This window comes from Tursiops truncatus, chromosome 6, assembly GCF_011762595.2.
Source record: "Tursiops truncatus isolate mTurTru1 chromosome 6, mTurTru1.mat.Y, whole genome shotgun sequence".
In the NCBI taxonomy this organism is placed as follows: Eukaryota; Metazoa; Chordata; class Mammalia; order Artiodactyla; family Delphinidae; genus Tursiops; species Tursiops truncatus.
The window spans coordinates 65138398-65158024 of record NC_047039.1 but is presented as its reverse complement, the minus strand read 5'-3'; the positions used below and the strand labels follow the sequence as shown (position 1 = coordinate 65158024).

Here is a 19627-nt window from a genome sequence, read left to right as displayed (position 1 = left end):
TGTGGTGGATGAAAAGGACGGGGCAAGGATGGCTCCCAAGTTTCTGCCTTGTGCGAGGTAGTGGCTAGTTGTGCCCATCACAGAGCTAAGCATCCGTGCAAGAGGATGAGGTATGAAGAGAAAAAATCAGGATTCTGGTCTTGGACATGAAAAACTTGAGGTGCCTTTGAGATATCCAGGTGCAATGTCAATTATGTAATCTAGAGCTCACAGAGAGGCCTAGGTTGGAGATACAAATTTTAGATTCACTTGTGTCCTCCTTTTTTAAACTCTTGTACCAGAACTACATTTCGAGGCACAACGGCATGAAGCAGAGAAAAGAATGTGGGCTTTAAAATCAGAAAAGCCAGAGACGGAACCTTGCCTTAGTGGCTCTGGGCCCATGAGCGTGTACCTGCCTGATTAGGTTTCCATTTCCTCCTCTATCAGCAAGGATGCTGCAGCCCGCTGTCAGGAGCATGGTGGAGATGAAAGAAACAGCACTTGAGAAGTGCCTGGAACACAGCAAGTTCTCCGCACAGTGGAGCCAGAGCCATGTCTGTACTTTTTTGTATACCCCATGGCACCTGGTACTGTCCTGGCCAAGGGGTCCATCAGTATCTAGTATGTTGAACTGACCTGAAATATTCAGAATTGTCAGTAAGCCACTGTTTCCTAGACAACCACTAGCTCCCGAAATCATTCCTCCACCTGGGGTCCTACTGAAGCAACACCCAAACGTAAGCTATGCATGGAGCGTGTCTTACCCCTCTTCAGCCACATCTCCCAGCCCTGGGAGTAACCATCACTTGGCAGGGCCAATGACGAACCAGAGCGGTTTTGTACTGTCTGAAGTCCTAGATACCCAATCCAGTCATATGAAATTGTTTTCTTGTGATCCACAAGGATGTGAGAAAAGCAAAGACTGGCTTTACTTCTCCTCTGGTATTTCTAGTGGAGCAGGCAGATGGTACCCTCTCCGTAGGTCCTGAAATTCACTTGGGAATACCAAGCACTTCAGGAGGCGTAGATTTTGAGCAATGGATTTAACATTTCCTGCCAATGTTGAGTGTACATCAGAATCACCTGTTGCCAGATTGCTAAACCCCATCCCCAGAGTTTCTGATTCAGCTGGCCTGGGGAACAGTAGGAGAATTTGCATTTCTAACAAGTTTCTAACAAGTTCTCTAACAAGTTCAAGATGATGATGGTCAAGGGGCCACACCTGAGAACCACTGTCCTGGCTTCTTCCCTGCGACCGGGCTATTGATGTTTCTAACATTTAAAGAAAAACCAGCTGAGCTTGGGAAGCTTTTACGTGGAGTGTCACAGGATGTTGTCTTGTATACCATCACTAAGGTGTCTTAATTAGAAATTACATATGTCTGGGATTTAGGTACTTCCAGACCTTATTTTAATAGGTTTGGAACATATTGTCTTACGCTTCGTAAGTTCTACTTATCTGTTCTCTGCTATTCATTTTTCAGTAAATAAAATGTGAGAACTCTTTAAATAGAGATACTACTTCATATGCATGCCAGAACCTATTCACCTAAACAAGCACTGTTTCCTTCTTCTGGAGGACCTAGTTGTCCTTCTCATGGACCTGCCATAGCCAGCCTTTAAGAACTGTCTTCACAGCTCAACCTGCTTGGCTTGAGTGACCTCAATGGTGGCTCAATTCATCTTGACAGGATGGATGGGACCTAGTCATTCATTCATTTACATGTTTACTGGGCACCTACTATACCTCAAGCACTTTCTTGAAAAAGTGTTAACGAACCATGACCTCTGCCCTCAAGGAGCGTATAAATTGAGTGTGAATTTGAGTAGAGGTGATAAAAAATAAACAAGTAAAATACATAAATGTATAAGTGCCCACTGTGATAGGTGAAGAAAACATATGAAGAAGGTCCCCTTTAGGTTAGATGATCACCTCCCTAAGGGAGGTGATGTTTACACTGATTAACTTAGAGAAGCTTAAAGTCCACTCTTGTCTGTGTACCCTGAGCTAAATTCACTCTTAAGCCACCCTGGGAGCTTTAAAAATATGTTTATCTGATACTTATAAAAAGTAAAAAGAATAATACATTTCATACTTAGATTATTATTTCTGTTAAGGAAGAGAAAAAACATCATTCCTAGGCATATTGGTTACAAAAAGTTGGAGGTCCAGTGAATAAATACCATTTAGGATGTAAAAGGAAGGACCACTATAAACTATTGAAACTAGTGTTTATCAGCCTGCCTGACATTTCTAAAATGGTCTGGAAAATAATAACATCAGAATAATTATAAAACACTCCAAGGTTTTGAAGAGTGATATCATGTAAATTCATAAATTGTTCAGTACACATTCATTAAATCCCCACCATTTCCCATGCAAAGTGCTAAGTTCCAAGAATACAAAGATAAAACATGATGCCTAACCTTTCCCACTGACAAATATTAGCTAAACACCTATCATGCACTTACCGCTTCCTCAAGCTGGTCATAGTTTTGCTTCTTTTTATTGCTACTGTTTTGTTTCCTTACTTTATCAACAAACGTCATGACCAAATGATCAAGAGATGATTATGATGGGCAAAATCCTGGATAAACCCTGGATAAACAATAAGGTCCTACTGTACAGCACAGGGAACTATACTGACTATCCTCTAATAAACCATAATGGAAAAGAATTTTTAAAAGAATATATATGTATAACTGCTGCATAGCAGAAATTAACACAACATTGTAAATCAACTATACTTAAGCAAAAACAAGAAAACCCACTACCCAATAAGTAGAATCGATTGCATTTCTTGTGCCAGTCTATGAAGCAAAGAAACACATTTTTATGGCTAACTATAACTTCCTCCTAAACCCCTTGCTCAGCATTACTGGATGGCGAAGTCTTAGATATCACCTTTCTCCTACGAAATAGAGGAATAGTCTACAGTCCTGTGTCTTTAGTCCTGGGATTTTAGTTCCAACACCAGGTAATTATACTTTCTAGGCCTCCAGTGCTTGCAAGCCCAACCCTTGCCTGAAGAACCTCTACTGAAAGACACACAAGCCCATTTTTAGTGGGAGCAATACTGCACACACAATGCTGTATAGTTCAATACAATACTCAATTTTATAACTGACTTTCTAAAACTCTTAGAGAAACAGGTCTCAAGAACTTGCTCACCCATTATGTCAACTCCCACAGACATACTGCACACCTATTTTTAATTCATCCCATAAACAACACAGAAGACTTTCTACAAGAAGAATACACACTTCATGGAGTTGTCCTTTTAAACAGGGGTTTAACTTAAAATGATAATAACAAGGACTGCCAGTTGACTAGACATGTAACAACATCTCAATTACTATGTTTCAAATCTTCCCAAGAGTAACCTAATTTGGGTAGGATTCCTGTGTTTTCTTATATCATCTCCTTATACACCTCTGCTGAAGTTCGTATGCAATTGAGAATGGAATACACAAAATCAAGCCTGGTTTCCCTGCCCTCATCTTTTATACTGAAAGGGAACCTGACTGAATAAAATGCTTCATCAATGGCAGCCAATCTTGACTACACAGTACTTCAAAAATGTCATGAAGAGATTAAGTTTACCATTTATTTTAAAAAAGAAAAATACTAAATAAAACAAAAGGCTAGGTTTCCTTCCTCCCCGATTTCCCTGGCATTTAGAAGAACTGCCATAGATAAGTTCACAAATGAACAGCTGAGCTGCATAATGTACAGTTCTAACGGCGCAGCTTCTAAAAAAAAAATAAAAGGACTCCTTCCAACCCCAGTTAATGTACTTGATATAAAGAGAACATGTTTCTGCAACAAATACATTTCAGGCTTGACGCTTTACAGAGTAACTAATGAAGGCTCCAGCCACAGGAAAAAAATGATTTTTCCAGGATATTAAATCTTTTGACTCACCATTTAAAAGAAGTACAAGTAAAATGAAAATGGAAATTAAATGTATACATATTTATGACTTTACCAATGTATGACAAGGCCACCTTTGGCTTCTGGCTTTAATAACCAGGAAGAGAAGCCTGGAAAACCACCATACATTTGTACTTCTATTCAAATAGTTCTCTCTGCCCAAGCACCGGTTGGAGCAAAGTATTAATTCTGAGTTCAGGGACATATATAAGCCAAGAGAATCACGGTGAATGGATGAAAATGGACATTGTCTCCTTAATTATCTGCTTGGACAAGAAGGTATAAAAATATAAATACTAAACAATGTTAAAATGTGACAACTCGGGCTTCCCTGGTGGTGCAGCGGTTGAGAGTCCGCCTGCCGATGCAGGGGACGCGGGTTCGTGCCCCGGTCCGAGAAGATCCCACATGCCACGGAGCAGCTGGGCCCGTGAGCCATAGCCGCTGAGCCTGCGCGTCCGGAGCCTGTGCTCCGCAACGGGAGAGGCCACAACAGTGAGAGGCCCGCGTACCGCAAAAAAAAAAAAAAAAAAAAAAAAAAAAAGTGACAACTCATTAATTACTAGTAAACAGAAAATTTCTGTTAACCTCTATGATTTCTAGAAGTCAAAAATGCACTTTCACCATAGAACCCCTAGCAAAACCTTGAGTAAGAACCTTCTTAAGAATTCCACATTAGCCCTGGTCGCTAAACATCTGTTCGACCATGAACAAGTCAATTCACCTCTCCAAGCCTCAGCTGTCTTACCCATAAAAGGTGCGAGTTTCTGAACTAGCTAATATTTTAATTCTCTATCAGAAAGAAATCTACCTCAATCCCCAATGGCTGAATCTGTTAATAATATTTAAGACCCATTCTAATTATTTGTCATCATACTCCTAAAGGTAAAAACACTACTTTTGTGCGTATAGGACGAAGGGGTGGAAAGAGAAGAGGATTCTTAAAGGGAACAGAAACTAGGTTGGTTTTGTTAATTAGGTTCCCCCTCTGAAACCACGAGCCAGTATTAGCACCTGCTGAAATTTACCCAAATATAAGAGTGGTTGGTTTCTTCATCTCAAGATATACTCTTTCAGAAAATGGCACAAGTCAATTTCTAGGAATATATATTTCAGCCAGTTACACATTACTAACAACTAAAGGGGCAGGGGGAGGCAAGCAAAAGAGCATGACATAGATGATGTGAGTCTACTGTCGACCCGGAGAAATAAAAACTCTTCTTTATATGATGTATTCAGGTAGGAGAGACACAATGGGCACCTGCACCTGCCAGCTTCAGGAGGCATACCTCGTGTAGGTAAATTACCTTACGGGTCAGCAGATGCTGGGAATTTGCATGATAAGATGCTTTCTATGTTTTACAGCATGTGTTTTCCTTATGAGTGATTTCATTCCCTCCTTCACTCAGCAACTCTTCATTAAATACTTACTATATGCAAACCCCAAAGCCAAAAAAATAAATAAATAAATAAACAAAGGTATGAGTCGACTGTCTGGAATATTCAGGTGAATCTTGACATTTATTTTAGAGTAGTTCAGCCCCTGAGAATATTTCCAAATCAAAAAATAATACTAAACAATACAGATGCTAAGCTAAAGTGCACTTGGAATTTTCTTTCCCTTCATTAAGTGGTATGCGATGACGAGGAACGGGGAGTAAATTAGAATACAGGTGGAATAGGTTATTAGCTAAATCCCTTAGTTAATACAGGGTGAAAATTTCTCTTTCCCCTAGAGAAAAATGATACCACTGGATTACAAATATATTGATAAGCATTATAGAATGCTAAAACTAGAAGGAGAAAAATAATACAAACCTCTTGTTTTATATGTGGGAGACCTGAGGCTCAAAGGTGGTAGAATTTGGTCCAGGTTATACAGCCAAATATAGTGCCAGAACTAGAACCCAGGTCACCAGCAGGCATGCTTAACAGTCTCTGGTGTATTGCATGTACTGTATCCCATGATGTGTCCTCATTGCTATCACAAGCGGAACAACGGCATAATCCACAAAGCAAAGGACGAGACATCAGAAGCTCTGAGTTCTAGTCCCGTAAGCTACTAGATTAGACATGATACTATAGAAAACTCTAATCACTTGTCTAAACCTCAGTTTTCTCATCCGTTGAAATGTGAACAGTAATTCACAGTAAGACAGTACAGACCACAATAAATGCAAAAGTCTGGCCATTGTAAAAACCTTATACAAGTACAGACTAACACTGCGTGATGATAGTAGTGGTGGTGGTGGTGGTGATTTCACCACCTGAAATGGTGGTGAAACCAGGCTTCAACTCTAATTCCAGCCACTTGTTACCTTGATAAGTCATTGAACTTGTGCGCCTCACATTCCTCCTGTGAATATGTGGTTAATAATCTTTGCCCTGCCTCCCTCAGAAATGGACAGAATTAAATGCTTTTCAGAGTACTAAAAAACAATTACAAATAGCAAGGCATTGATGCAAACGTAAGGTATTATTACCAAATCCCTCTAGTCTTAATTTGGACAAAAATGTAACATGGTTTTATTATTCATTTTTTAACAGTTTTCCTCCTCAACTAAGACATCATTGTGCATTCAGTCTCAGACTTACCAGCTTTCTCATCAGTCTTCCTAAGTCTCCAAAGAACGCACCATTTCCCTCAGCTCAGAGATGTTTACTGCTTACTCAACTTCCCACTGGCATGGACTTGACTAAGAAAGGTTTTTTTCTAGGGCCTCCTTTCGACTGGAAACGCTCTGACAAAAGCTTCCATGAACACTATTCTACTTCATCACGTTAGAGGGGTAATGAATCCAACCCTTTGGCTTTTCTCCACTCCTAACCACTGCAGAACACTTCAGCCTTTACATAGAATGAGACAGAAGTCTGGGTGGACGCTTTTCACGGGAGGGGCAACAAGGGTTACCCAAACCCACGCTCAGTAGTATTGATGAGGAGACTGCTGCTTCTTTGCAGGAGACTAACACATTCTGAGGCCCAACCGGTCCCTCAAGAGTCATTCACCTTAGGACCTAGGGCCTCTGGCAGGCTGAGAATGTCATAGAAAAATAGTAAGGGCGGGGGCCGGTATTTTGGGTCTGCAATACGCTGCCTTTAACAAGGCATCAGAGTAACTAGCATTTCCTTGCTGAGAACCCTGATTTCAGTTGATCAGAAGAAAGAATTCATCAGCCTACCCAAACAACTTCTCTGGAACAGGTTTCTATCCAACCACGCTGGGCACCAGAGACAAGTGAGCCGGGGGTGGGGGGTTGGTAAGAACTGACAACAGGCTCATCTGCATAGATGAACGATAAGCAGACATTTGTTGTCTGCTGTTTTGGTGACTCCTGGCACCGGTGTGGCAAATCAAACCCCGGCATTCTCCCTCTCCGGTGCCCCACACTCCCACCCCCCCTCCCCAGCTGCTGAAGCTTCACGTTGACGGGGCTAGGGGAGAGAAGCAGGGGAAATGCAGAAGTCGGTTGCTGCATTTAGGCTGGAACCATACCGCACCTGTTCAACCCGGCTCCGGCGCCAAAAATGACCAAACACTGACTCGCAAGCCCCTCTTGAGATCCCAGGGGCGCCTAACAAGTTCTCCGCTGTTTAATACCGGGGAAGGGTGGTGGGAGATCTCTCTTTCTGCAGCCAAACTCAGCTGGCTCCCATTAAAGGGGAGGGGGCTCCTGCTTAAGTGAACCCAGAGTGACCCCCGAGTGTCACTGCGGCTCCGGGGATCCGGGTGGTAAGCGGGTGGGTGCCCGCGGGGAGCGCGCAGCCGTGGCCCGGGGGAATGAAGGTCCCGCTTCGGTAGCCACGCGCAACCCCTACACCCTACCCCCAGCACAAGGCGGACAAAGTGAAAGCGTCGAGAGACCTCCAGGATTCATCCGAGACTCAGAGCCCCCAAGCTCGAGCCCAGAAAGAGGGTCGCGGGAGGAGGGGCCGGGGACGCGCAGGAAACTTACCTCACCCGGACAGCATTCGGGCGCCTCCGGTGTCGAGACCAGTTGCGCCACAGTCTGCAAGTTATCGGGACGTTGTCGCTTCCCCCGGGCGAAAGGAGAGCAGTGCAGGCGAGGGGCGGGAGGGGCGGAGGGTTGGCGGGGCGGGGCCCGGGCCGGGGCGCAGCTCGAGGAGCGGGCAGGTGCCGGGGCCCGTGCCGCGGGGCCAAACTCGCCCCCGACGCGCCTCGGCGGGGGCGCGCGGCTGCGAGTGTGCAATGCGCGCGCGCCGCGGCGGGTGTGTGTCCCCGCTTTCCCCTTCCTTCCCCGCCGGTCCTCCGGCCAGACTGAGCCGCGAGCGGCCGCCAAAGCCCCAGCCGCTCCGAGCGGCTCCGCAGCCGGGCGCGCTCTGGCCGCGGCGCGTTCGGGGTCGGGGGCTGGGGGCCGGGGGCCGAGGAGCAGGGCGCCCCCGGGCTCGGGCGCGAGTCCCGGTGCAGAGAGCGAGGCGCGGAGACCGAGCGGGCTGCGCGGCGGCGGCCGCGGCTCCGGGAGGCTACAAGCCCCGCCCGCCGGCCGCCCAGGCTCTTCCCCTTTTCTCTCCACCCCCTCGCTCCATCCCCGCACGCCCTGCAGGGAAAGCAGACGGGTTTGCAGCAGAGGTGGCGGGAGCCTCCGCTGCAGTCGGACTGGGCGTCCGAGTCGATGCTCGGGGACAAGGCGCTCCGTCCCGCCGCCGCGTGCCTAAGACGGAGAGCGGGGCTGGGGCGGACCCCTCGATCTGGCCGGTTCCTCTAGGGCTCCAGGGCTAGCCAAGGGCTTTCCGGCGGTGCTAAAAGTCTTGTAGCCCCGGAAAACAGGGCTGTTAGGATAGGGCTCCCCGCTTCCTCAGCAACACCTGGTCGCCTGTCCTCTGGAACTCTGCTTGTGCCGAACCCGCACTTAAGCACAGGTGTCCCCTTCACCAGGAAGGGACAAGCTAGTCTGAGGACAGCAGGTGTTCCCAGGAAGTAAGACCTACCAAACAGGTAGAAGTGGGTAGGCGAGGGGTCTTGGGAGAGAGAAGGCTGGAGGGACGTTAAGCACGGATAGGTGGTGATGGGAGTTCGGGCTAAATCTTACTAACAGCACTGAGTGGGCGTGGGGCCCTGGTAATCTCACCTGACGTCAGCCTAGCTGCGGAGAGGGCACGGGCCAGGTCTAAAGGGCTCTCTTGCGGGGCGGGGGAGGGGAATGCTATCGTGGAAGCTATAGCTAAATGTCCTTAATTGGAACCGAAAAGGGAGTGGATCTCTCCCAGCTGAATCAAAGCAAGTGGTATTTCTCACCCTCACCCCTTCCTTCCACCTTACCCTTATTTAAAAAACAAATGAACACACTCATGGGAAATGTGGGATACATTCTGTCCGAGCAAAGCCAACATTTCATGGTCCTTATCCTCAGATACCACCGGCTTGGCAAGCCAAAATGAATTTCTTTGAAAGGATACTCTGTTCGTTCTCAGCAAATGAAAACCCTCTTTTTCAGTTTTGAAATCCTTTTTACCTCCCACCTCCCACCACATGAGCTCAGAATGGAGTGCAATAATTCCTTGGTAACACGTATCTGTTAGACTGTTTTTCCAGCATACTTCTTCCAGATGTGTCTAGCCATCACTGGGAGTTTTAGGGCATCACTTTTTTGGTTTGTTTTTGGGGTTTTTTGTTTTTTTGTGTTTTTTGGCATCGCTTGTTTAGGACCCTGTGACTCGTGTCTGGTTTTATTTTAGCATCCTAGGCTCTTCAAAGCTCAGAGCAAGAACACAAGTCTAGTCCAGCATATGCTCACTTTACAGAAGTAAAAACTGAGACCCAGAGACATTAAGTGACCAAAGGGCGAGAACATAGGTTCCATGACTCCCAGAAACACTGGACTAACAAAGTTCCATTTGGGGTCTAAAGAGAGACAGGTGGAGGAAAGAGAAACAGATCAAAGAACCCTTCATCTGCCTGGTGTGACTCACTGTGCAGAGGGCAGAAGCACACTGCTGTAAGTAGCAGACTGCCTGGGATCTGGGGATGGTAATCCCAGTCTCTTCTCTGCTTCTCAGACGTTTGCTCTGAAATCCAAGGAGAAGAAAACAAATCTGCTTCCCAGAGAGGTAGTGATAAGTGAAAATGCAAAGTCAGTTCTCAATATTTCCTGGGAATGCAGAGGAGGTGAAAACAGGTAAAACCGAACTTAAAACACAGTGGCTCAGAGGTGGTCGGACATGCTACATACAAATGGATGCATACATGTGTATACACGCTCCCCCTTTTCCATGAAGAGCCAGTTTGATTCCCTTCTGTAAAGCACAGATGCCAACAGGCTTCATTTTCCAGAAAGAAGTCACAAAGCAGACTCTCCACTGGCCATTTAGAGAGCTAACTCTATTAAACAGGATTTTAAGGAAATCTACCAAGAGCCTTAAGATCATCATTACTGTAAATTAATTAATGGAACAAGGGACCACATACCATGAGACCTGATATTTCTCCTGGATTCTAGCTCAAAATCTATCAACAGCAATTTGCGAAAGTCACCTTCTTTTGGAAATAAAACAGTATCACTACCATTAGCAATAGTGGCTTGGCCATAAAATCTGGAAATATTGAAAAATCAGATAATGCTTATCTCATTGTTTTACTTGATTTCGAGTATAATTTCTCCAATTGATTTCAGATCTTAGTCCAAAATCTTAATGATGCTGTGTAATACTCCCCTATGAGAAACATGCATAGATTTCTTATGGTAGATTTGAGAGCATTAATGGCTCCAGTTAATGACCTCCCTTTATCCAGGTCCTTTCCTTCTAACTTTGTAGTCTCCTCCCACTCTGTGCTCACCCACATGAGTTACTTTGGTCAGTGGAACAATAGCAGACTTGATGTAAACGAAGGTTTGAAAAACGTTTGTGCAACAAAGAAATACACATCTATTAAATTTTCCAAAATCCAGAACACTGACAACACCAAATGCTGGCGAGTATGTGAAGCAACAGGAACTCTCAGTCACTGCTGGAGGGAATGCAACATGGAATGGCCACTTTGAACAATAGTTTTTCAGTTTCTTACGAAACTAAACATACTCTTACCAGGTGATTTGGCAATCATCCTCCTTAGTGTAGACCCTAAGTAGCTGAAAATTTATGTCCATACAAAAACCTGCATGTGGATGTTTATAGCATCTTTATTCATGATTGCCAAAACTTGGAAGCAACCAAGATGTCCTTCAGTAGGTGAACGGCTAAGTTGTGGTAAAACGGAATACTATTCAGTGCTAAAAACAAACAAACAAAAAAGAGCTATCAAGCCATGAAAACACATGGAAGAAACTTAAATGCATATTACTAAGTGAAAGAAGCCAATCTGAAAAGGCTGCATATGGTATGATTCCAACTATAGGATATTCTGGAAAAGGCAAAACTATGGAGACAGTACAAAGCTCAGTGGCTGTTAAGAGTTGGAGGGAGAGAGGGATGAATAGGCAGAGCACAGAGTATTTTTAGGGCAGTGAAACTACTCTGTACAATACTGTAATGATGAAGATATGTCATTATACATCTGTCCGAAACCTTAAAATGTACATCAAGAGTGAACCCTAGGGCTTCCCTGGTGGCGCAGTGGTTGTGAGCCCGCCTGCCGATGCAGGGGACACGGGTTCGTGCCCCGGTCCGGGAAGATCCCACATGCCGCGGAGCGGCTAGGCCTGTGAGCCATGGCCGCTGAGCCTGCGCGTCCAGAGCCTGTGCTCCGCAACAGGAGAGGCCACGACAGTGAGATGCCCGCGTACTGCAAAAAAAAAAAAAAAGTGAACCCTAATGTAAACCGTGGTCTGTGGTGATAATGATGGTGTCAGTGTAGGTTCATCAGGTGTAGCAAATGTGCCCTCAGGTGGGGGATGGTCATAATGGGGAGGCTATGCATGTGCCGGGGCAGGAGGTATATGATAAATCTCTGTACCTTCCCCTCAATTTTGCTGTGAACCAAAAAGTGCTCTAAAGAATAAAGTCTATTTTTAAAAAATTGTGTGCATTTCTGTTTCTGTTCTTAGAATTCTGCCATCATCAGGAGAACAAGCCCCCGGGACGATGAAAGACCCTGTGGAACAGAGCTGAGTCATTGCAGCTGAGGTCATCCTTGACCAGCCAGCCCTCAGTTGACTGCAGAGGTACAAACAAGTTCAAATGAGATCTGCCAGGCTTGGTCCAGGTCAGCCAAACCTCCCACCCAGCTCATAGGTTCATGAGAGATATTACATGGTCGCTGTTTTAAGTCATGGCTTCAATTAATTATCTATTGCTGCGTAACACACCACCCCAAAACTCGTAGCCAAAAACAACCACCATTTCCTATTTCTCATGAGTCTGTGAGTCAACTGGGCTCGGCTGGGCATTGGCTAGGGTCACTCAATTGGCTGCATTTAGGTGGCCGCTGACAACTGGACCAAAGGGGAAGGTCTGAGAAGGCTTCACTCACACATCAGTTACCTCCATCTGCCTCCCCTGACCTTTCTCCTTCCACGTAGTTAGCTTGGACTTCCTCGTGCCATGTGATCCTTTCAGCCTTGTCAGACTTCTTGCACGGCAGCTAGCTTCTCAGAGGGAGGAACTGGAAACAGCCAGTCCTCTTAAGAACTGAGCTGGGAGGTTCTAGAACATTACTTCCACTTCATTCTATTGGTCAAAGCAGTCACAAGACCAACCAAATTCAAGAGGAGAGGAAATAGACTCTAACTTTTGATTTGAGGGGCAGCATGTATGTACAGGAATTAAAGGACCTTATCACAGCCATTGTGGGGAGACGACCGCACCTCCTAAGTTTTGGAGTGGTTGTTCTTTTAAGCTATGGAACTTTGGACTACTTACAAGTCCTTTCTGGACCTTTCTATGAAATGAGGGAGGTTGAGTTTCTCTATATTGCTAATGCCTATTTAACTTTTCTTTGGTGATGTCTCAAGGGCAAACTGAAGTCCAATAAATATCTAAAAAGGAGTTGCCAGAGGGAATCTGGGGCACATTGATCAACCATGGGCACTTTTAGCAGTTCATCTGTTAATTATTTTTCAAGAAAAAATTCTCAAGATGCCACGTGAAAGGCATGCATTGCCTCCATGGACATCGAACAGTAAAGTAGAGGAGGCATCCATCATGACTCCTCAAGGATCATCTTTCATAACATTGTCTTGTCTTCACTTTCTAGAAATTTGATTTCTAAGCAGATAAGAAAAGTTAACTGCTTAGCTGACTCCCCTGTATAACTTGAGATGCTCATTTCAGAGGGTGCGTTTACGCGGGGCACCTTATGCTCTCTAATTTCAGGTTTGCTCTTAAAATTAGCAAAGACTTGAGAACCTCACCCCCAATTCCCTTCCATCTCTTCTTTCTCCCTGTACCATCTTCCTTTCCTCTAGCTATGCTTTCTCTTCCTGCTGCATCCTTTCTTCCTTAACCCTATAGCACTGAACTAGGAGTCCTAGGCCTGCTTAGGACCGTCCCTGCAACAGTGAAGTCTGCATTCTCTCTTGGCTCCATATTTCTTGGATTCAGATTCATGTCTGTATCATGAGATGCTCTGAAAGGTCACAAGCCTGACAGTCTATGATCCTTAGATGCTTCTGCAATACATACAGTGGCAAGGCTTGGAGGGGGCTGAATATTAAGGACTCAGAACCCTTTAGAAGGGGTACACATGTGTCTCAACCTTTCTCAGGCAATTCCCAGCACCTCAATACTTTTCCCTAAGGTTTTGTTTGTTTGTTTTTAATTAGAAAACATGCAACTCTACCATCTACAAGCCCTATCTATTTAACTCATTACTCTTTACCCAGAGGTTGGTATCATCCTAGCTCTCAAGACCAGCTGGTGTTTTACATCTGTTAGCCAGAAACAGTCTGAAAACTGGAGGCCCAGTGTTAGCAGGCGTTCAGGTCTGACCCTAAAAATGTTTCCCCAAATACCTGGTAACTCATCTAAGAAATATGAAAAAGAGCTGAGAAAGATTTCCGTAACTAATTTATACCAAAATACAAAATTATATGCATTGAGATTACAATTATGTGGAAAAACATGCACGTGAACAACTCCTGAAAGAAAACAGTTAAAAATTAAGGTGCTTGTGCTAGGGTAGGGGAATTCTAAGATTTAAAAAGTTTCGATGTTATGTTGTTTTTACATTTAAAAAATGCATATGCCATTACAACTTCTAATTTCTGTTGGCCTGTGCAACCTGTTTTCTGTTGAGTTCAGTTACTCCTTTTCTCTTCAATGGTTTTCTCTAGTTACAAACAGACTCACAGGCATACCTTTTCTAGGTGAATGTTCACGTTGCCCAGAAGTTCCAAAAACCACGTAAACTTAAGTGTTTGATTTGAAGACTGAACAAGAAACAAGAGAATATCAGAATGAAGGGAAGAAAGAAGAAAAAATAGAGAATTGGTAGGATGGCACAGAGAACCAAGCGGCATTTAAGACAGCATTCTAAAGGCATGTAAAATTTATACACACATTTTGTATATCAAGTCTGAACTTGGGTTTTAAAGAAGCTGAAAGTCAAGGCCTTCATAAGACAGAAAGAAACCCCTTTTTGGTTGGAGGGGCTAATTTAAAAGCTTAAAGTAGAGAAAGGAGGCAGAAACGAATCAGCAGGGATCCTCAAAACTTCGCAAACTCTATTGCAATTGTTATACCCTGAGGAAGAGTGTATCGAAATAATCTATCTAAAGTCACGAAACCCAGCCATAGAACCGGGAACAAAACCTAGGGCTGCCGTCTTATCCCTGGATCAGGAAGTGGTCGGCAGAATGGGCCCTGGACTCTTCATGACTAAGCATCGGTTTTTCATGCCAAAGCCTCATTTGCCCTAAAATGTGAAATGCTCAGTTTGTGTTCTACCTCATTGAAATATTAAAACAGTTTCTCATTAATAGTGAGCACATCTGACATTAAATGGGTCACAATAAAAGGGTGATAGGTCTAGAAACAATACCAAGAAATAATGGAATCTACAAGGAAGGCTGAAAAAGAAGAAAAGGTAATGAATTCAACAAAGACACTTGAGCTTCTTAAATAGAGGCAATGGCTGCCTACCCAAGATGTCCCTGGGTTAACCGATGCTTTTCTGCAGCCATTTCAGGAAGGGTTCAGGTGCTTACAATGAGAAAGATTAGCTCCCACCCTTTGTGGAGGGGCAGCTTCCAGGGCCAAGACTTGGAGTTTCTCAGCCTTGCTGTCTGAAGGGAGACGGTGTGAATTACGCTGATGACACAATAGATACTTGGTGAAGAGAAGCGAATGTTAACTTCAGTCAACCAATGAAGCCCCCACTAAGATTTCTCAAGTCTTCTGTGACACCTCACCATGTGAATGAACCAGGAAGACAGGGTTGATTTTTGCGTTTATTTCTCAAAAAATTTAGGAACTTTCTTGGACTTGGAACCATTTAGGCAGAACCTTACTAGCAAGCTTCTCCTCTTGGTGATATTTGAATTTGAATGCTTTGCTAGCAAAATGGAGCCCTTATTTTGTCCACTTTTAAAAGATATAGCCTGCAAGCTATCACAGAAACCTAGAATCTTTTGCTGGGGTAGGAGATAGAAAAAGCAAATGTGTCAATCAGGATATGCAAATGATGAAAGATACAACCCCCAATCCCCAATTAATGCGGACTAATATAATAAAGGTTCATTGCTTGTTCATGACTCTGTTCAACATGGTCTGGTGGTGGGGTTGGCTTTCTGCAGCCATTCAGGGACCCTGGGTCCTTCCATCTTGTGGCACCATTATCTTCAACAAGTGGTCTCCAAAATCCCTGCTGAACTGGGAGAGTGAGCAAAGGATTTAAGATGCCAGGTATGGAAGTGGTGAATATCACATCCACCCACATTCCACTGGGCAGAACTCGGTCCAGGGCCCCACCTACCAGTATGAAGCCTGGAAAGATATGTCTAAGTGCTGTGCTCAGGAAGAAGAGGAGAGCATGGGTGTTAGCGCTATATTTTCTTCCCAATGTGCTGAATTAAAGATGAATCATTCATCTTAAGTTTATTCTTGCACAGCTGTGATTGGAGGCCTGGGGGGAGTCTTTGGTAGTCAGATTTATTCTCCTATGCTTGCATCCCGGTGTTTTCCCTGCATTTTTAGACGAGAAGCAGCCTGTTGTATGTGTGTAGTTTGGGATGGCATTGCTATCTTGGAAGCGTTTGTGGACATACATGGAAGCATAAAGAGTCAGCAGCCTATATTGTTACAGAAAATTGAACGCTTGAAGCAAGTGTGTTAAAAAGTGTCTTTCTGGAACTCTTGCCACAAGGAGAGGGCTATTGATTCCATCGTCATGGGAGAAAATGGAATCCGTGCAATCAGCTTTTGAAGTGGCTGCAACTGCAAACTCTGGAGCCTTTGGGAGGAAAAAAAAAGATGAAAAGAAACATAAGTCATAGCTCTATCTGCAGTCAGCCTGTCCTGATGGCATGAGTGATTTCAGAAGAAAGAGTTATAATGAGGGAAAGAGAAAAAGCATGACAAGCAAGAGAAGTATACTTGTTCTTTTTAGCACAAATACTCTGTAAGGAAAAATACAGGAGTTGGTGGTACCGTGGGGATTTACAAATACTTCAAGCCAGAAGGCAAAGCCACACCATGAAGATAGAAGTTAGAAGAAGTTGGAGAGTTGCCCAGCTTCTTCCTACTGCATGAGACTCCTTTCTGTCTTTTCCTATGTGAAGTGGGGAGAGAGCATCACACTGCAGCAAAAGACCAGGCTATGTCCTCAACAAGTTCTACTGGGTTTGTGTTTTCCACAGCTTGGGGACAGTATGTATTAGGTGTGTGACCTAATTTTTTCCCTTAATTCTAAAGCAACAAATATAAGACAGAAGCCCTCTCTCATGACCATTCTGTACACCAAAAGATTTAGTGGCATTTCCTCTAGAAACTTTCAGACGAAATGGCTAAAGAGCTTTGTTTGATATGCAGCGGCTTATTTACTATATTATGATAAGAATAAAAGGCATAATTTGAAATTGCACGTATGCTACAACCTCAAAAAGTACAGAAAGTCTAGTAAAATATCTTGGAGGGAAATCTGCTAAAATATTAGCTATGATTGCCTTTAGGTTAATATCGTGTCTCCTTTCAAAAAAACTCCTTGCGCTAATTTTTCAAATCAGAGAAAGATAAAGAAATGAGGGAAATGTTAATGTTTGATGATGAATAAAAATTATGCATGTTTTAAAATTTTAGAAAAAATTAGAAAAGCAAAAAAGAAAGAACTTAATCTTCTTCACACAGAGACCATCACCTCTAACATTTGGAATTTGCTTACTTTGCTTTAATATATTTTATACTATTTTTTAAAGGTGAAAATAACATGTGCACAGGGCAAAGGAGCTGAACAGACATGTCTCCAAAGACGGTATACAAATTGCCAATAAGTACATGAAAAGATACTCAACATTATTAGCTATTAGGAAAATGTAAATCAAAACCACAACAAAAGGCCACTTCACACCCACTAGGATGGCTAGATCGGAAAGACATCATAACAAGTGTTGGTGAAGATGTGGAGAAGTGAACTCTCATACACGGCTGGTGGGGATATAAAAAAGGTGCAATTGCTTTGGAAAACAGTCTGACATTTCCTCAAAAGGTTAAACATAGAGTTACCATGACTCAGCAATTTCACTGCTAGAGTAATATGCCCAAGAGAAACGAAAACTTGCATCCACAGGAAAACGTGTCTACAAATGTTCATAGTAGCACTATTTACAATAGCCAAAAAGTAAAAACAATCCAAATCTCCATTAACTGATGAATGGATAAACAAAATGTGGTATATCCACATAAAGGAATATTATACAATGGAATAGTACTCAGCCACAAAAAGGAACGAAATTGGGTCATTTGTAGAGACGTGGATGAATCCAGAGACTGTCATACAGAGTGAAGTACGTCGGAGAGAGAAAAACAAATATCGTATATTAACGCATATATGTGGAACCTAGAAAAATGGTACAGATGAACCGGTTTGCAGGGCAGAAATTGAGACACAGATGTAGAGAACAAACATATGGACACCAAGGGGGGAAAGTGGAAGCGGGGGGGTGGTGGTGGGATGAACTGGGAGATTGGGATTGACATGTATACACTAATATGTATAAAATGGATAACTAATAAGAACATGCTGTATAAAAAAACAAATAAAATTTTAAAAAAACCCAAAAACCAAAATGTGGTATATCCATATAAAGGAATATTATTCAGCAATAAAAGGGAATGGGGTACTGATATGTGTTACTACATGGATGAACTTTGAAACATTATGGTAATTCAAAGAAAGCCAGATACAAAAATCTACAGGTTGTTTGATTCTATTTATATGAAATGTTCAAAATGGGCAAATCTATAAAGACAGAAAATAGATTAGTGGTTGCCTAGGGCTGGGGAAATGGTAGTGACTGCTAATAGGTACTGGATTTTGGGGGGGGATGATGAAAACACTCTGAAGTTGATAGCAGGGATGAATGTACAAACTCTGTGAATATACTGAAAAACATTGAATTGTACACTTTAAGTGGGTGAATGGAGTGGTATGTAAATTAATCTCAATAAAGCAGTTTTTTAAAAAGGAAAAAAATAACATACATATGTCAAAAAATTAAAACCATATAAGAATCTAAAATTAAAAGTAAGATTTTCCTTCCTACTCACCATCCAACCTCTAGTTCTAGAGAAGACCATTTTTAAGTTTCTGGTTTTTTGTTCTTCATGTGGTTCTCATTTTAACATTAAATAATATAGTTATACTTTTGTTAATTGAGCTATCAAATTAAAAAGTATCTGACTTTCTGCTCTGAAAGAGAAGAAAATTAACATGGTTTTACTAACTCTCATATCCTCTCCTCCTTTCTGCCTCCCAATTTTTGTGTTTCTTATTTTTGTAATAGTTTCCACTTTTATAATTTTAATAATATACTCAAGCCTCTATTTCTTGATTTATCAATCTTAGACACCATCTATTAACTAGAAGGAGGTAGACCTTAGATGTTTCATAACTACATAAACTACATGGGAGAAATTCAATTAAATAAAATACTGAGTTTTATCAACAGAAGACTGCTTCCTACCCTGTTTAATTATGACATTCAGAACTTAAAATGTTTCTCAAAATTTGGCTAAGTGATAAAAAATTTCTGTGAGAATTGACCATAGTGTACAAGAACGCTGTGCTGCTTGGGGGCCAAGAATAGAGAGACCAAATACTAGCCTCACCTTAAATTCATCATAGTATTTACCCAATAGGCATTATTTAATCAATTTTAAGAAGAGACCACTTATGCTGACGGGAAGCCGTCAAACATCCAGATGAAAGTGGGATGATAACCACTGTGGCTTCCTTTAAACTCAGAGAGTCTGTGAGTCTGGAACTTTGGGTTTGTAAGGAGGATGCTCAGCTATATCCTGTTAGCACTGGACCTCACATCCGGATGCTGTGGTGATTATCTTGGACCAGGTGGCAAAGAGAGGATGACAGAGTCTAGTTCAAGATTGGGGCATCCTGTGGGACAGAGGAGATGGAGAAGAGTGGGAAGGGACAGTAGTTCTTACATATTCTATAGGTATCCCAATGATAATTACCTGAAAAAAAATGCTTAACCTCAGTAGCAATAAAGGGAAAACGCAAAGTGAGAGCTCTACGGTACCTCTGACCCCTGTGAAGGGACATGGAGTAGACATTGGCTGCCTACATCCTGTGCATCAGGC

General features: G+C 43.1%; 1 protein-coding gene across 7 annotated transcripts in view; it reads right to left on the bottom strand.

Moving 5' to 3' along the window:
• The window catches only part of PIP5K1B (phosphatidylinositol-4-phosphate 5-kinase type 1 beta), a 330062-nt gene extending 321695 nt beyond the window's left edge, over nt 1-8367 (bottom strand). For 2 of the 7 annotated variants that reach the window (XM_019934736.3, XM_033858147.2), the window contains exon 1: nt 7873-8364. The gene's annotated coding sequence lies outside the window, so the exon portion shown is untranslated. Of the gene's footprint in view, nt 1-7872 lie in introns of all 7 variants that reach the window. The other 5 variants (XM_073806188.1, XM_019934739.3, XM_073806189.1 and 2 more) reach the window with 5 other exon arrangements.
• Between the last annotated feature and the right edge of the window lie 11260 nt (nt 8368-19627).